Source organism: Physeter macrocephalus, chromosome 18 (assembly GCF_002837175.3).
Source record: "Physeter macrocephalus isolate SW-GA chromosome 18, ASM283717v5, whole genome shotgun sequence".
In the NCBI taxonomy this organism is placed as follows: Eukaryota; Metazoa; Chordata; class Mammalia; order Artiodactyla; family Physeteridae; genus Physeter; species Physeter macrocephalus.
Genome location: NC_041231.1, coordinates 4,207,746 through 4,209,915, shown reverse-complemented (window position 1 = coordinate 4,209,915; position 2,170 = coordinate 4,207,746). Strand labels below are relative to the sequence as shown.

Genomic DNA, 2,170 nt, shown 5'->3' with positions numbered 1-2,170 from the left:
TGGGAGGCCCGCGTACCGCAAAAAAAAAAAAAAAAAGCCCCGCTATAAAATACAGAAAGGACGTGAAAAGGTGTAACACACAGAGACACCCCATAATACAGACCCGCCCCATAACACACAGACCCCACCCCCAAGCCACAGAACCAGCACTGCAGCATCACCAGCAACCAGAGGAATGGATGCTGAGATAAGACAATGAGCTGTGCGTTTTGGCCGCCCCCCCCCCCCCGCCCGGCCCCCAGGCACTGGCAAGGACTAAGAGAATGATGCGACCTGAGGACCTGGGGCAGCTTCACTCTCAGAGCTGTTCCTGAGAATTCAAGTTGATCAGACCTTTTCGGGTGACAACCTGGTCACAAATATTATACTTTCCAACATGTCTTTTTTTTTCAAAAATCCCACTTTGGGGGACATCCCGCTTATGTCGAAAACGCTCGAAGATGCTCACTGCAGCGCTGTTTAATACCCTGCACTCCCAGATGCCAGAATACAAAGGGCACCGCGGTGCTCACGACCCCCTAGTAAAACGTCACAAAGTGCACACGCACGGCAGGGTCTTGTTTATTTATTTATTATAAATTTATTTATTTATTTATTTATTTATGGCTGCGTCGGGTCTTCGTTGCTGTGCGCAGGCTTTCTCTAGCTGTGGCGAACAGAAGCTGCTCTTCGTTGCGGTGCGCGGGTTTCTCACTGCTGTGGCTTCTCTTGTTGCGGAGCACGGGCTCTAGGTGCACGGGCTTCAGTAGTTGTGGCATGCAGGGTCAGTAGTTCTGGCTCGTGGGCTTCAGTAGTTGTGGCATGCGGGTTCAGTAGCTGTGGTGCACGGGCCCAGCTGCTCCGCAGCATGTGGGATCTTCCCAGACCAGGGCTCGAATCTGTGCCCCCTTTGTTGGCAGGCGGATCGTTAACCACTGCGCCACCAGGGAAGCCCTCCACTTCATTCTTAAGATACTGGTTTTAATCCGTCAAACCCGAGTCTGCTCAGTGACATGCAATTTGAGAAATGCTGACCACCGTGCCCTGAGCGACCATCACCAACACCTGGCAGGACCCCGAGCCGGCTGTCCCGTGAATAGAATGCTGCCGTCCCCACAGCGCGGGTAAGGTCCGTCACAGATTCTCGCCTGTGAGCACAAACTTTGGAGCTAGCTATGTTCCTGCGGGGAGGGCCGCGTGCACTTGGAAGTGAAGGCGGCGTAAGAGCAGGAAGACCCCAGCCCCGGCGGACGTTAACCTCGGGTTCTGTCCACACTGTGGGCCACCGTCTTGTTCCCTCAGCGGAGGAAGCCCGAGGCAGCCTGCCACGCGCAGGGGGAGCGGAGGATACTAGCGGGTCGAGGTCAAGAAGGAACCAGCCCGGCGCGGCCCATCGCGCCCCGGGTCCCGGCCCCACGCCGGCCACGCCACGTGCTGCCGCTCGCGCCCGCAAGCTCCCGCCCCGCGTCCTTCGTCCACACCCGCTCTTACACGCACTCACTCACATCCGCTCTCACATCCCCTCTCGTCCACACCCGCTGTCACACCCACTCACACACCACCTCTCGTCCACACCTGCTCTCGCACCCACTCTCGTCCACACCTGCTGTCACACCCCTTTCTCGTCCACACCCGCTGTCACACCCACTCTCACACTCCCTCACACACACCCGCCCACACCACTCCCTCTCGTCCACATCGCTGTCACATCCGTTCTCCCTCGTGCCGCGCCTCCTGCTCTCACACGCACCCCCCGCGCGCTCACTCCGCGGAGGGGAACGGAGGCCGTAGGAGGCGGGGAAATAGACGCCGGAACGCGGGACGCGGACGCCACCTTGGCCGGCCGCCGCCGCGGCGCTCACCTTCATGTCCCGGAGACCGGCCTGACCACCTTCTAACGTTGCCGGAAGACGCTCGCGAACGCCGTCGGAAGTCCCGCCTCAGAAAGCCCGCACGCCGCCGCCGCCGCGCCACGCCAGCTTCCGGGCCGCCGCCACGCAAAGCACGCTGGGGGCGGGACCGAGAGGGAGGGTGGGGGCGAGCCGAGGGGACGAGCCTGGACGGGGAGGGCGGGACCGGGGCAGAGGGGCGGGAGTGGGGGGCGGGACGAGGTCGAGGGGCGGGGGCGGGGCGGAGCCTGGTGGACAGGGCGGGGCTGATGATGTGGGCCGAGGAGGCTAAGGGGCGGGGT

The 2,170-nt window shown here is 61.4% G+C and overlaps 1 protein-coding gene across 2 annotated transcripts in view; it reads right to left on the bottom strand.

Annotated features, from left to right (window-relative positions):
- The window catches only part of CHID1 (chitinase domain containing 1), a 24,392-nt gene extending 22,461 nt beyond the window's left edge, over positions 1-1,931 (bottom strand). For both annotated transcript variants that reach the window (XM_007108682.3, XM_055079791.1), the window contains exon 1: positions 1,842-1,931. The gene's annotated coding sequence lies outside the window, so the exon portion shown is untranslated. The remainder of the gene's footprint in view (positions 1-1,841) is intronic.
- Between the last annotated feature and the right edge of the window lie 239 nt (positions 1,932-2,170).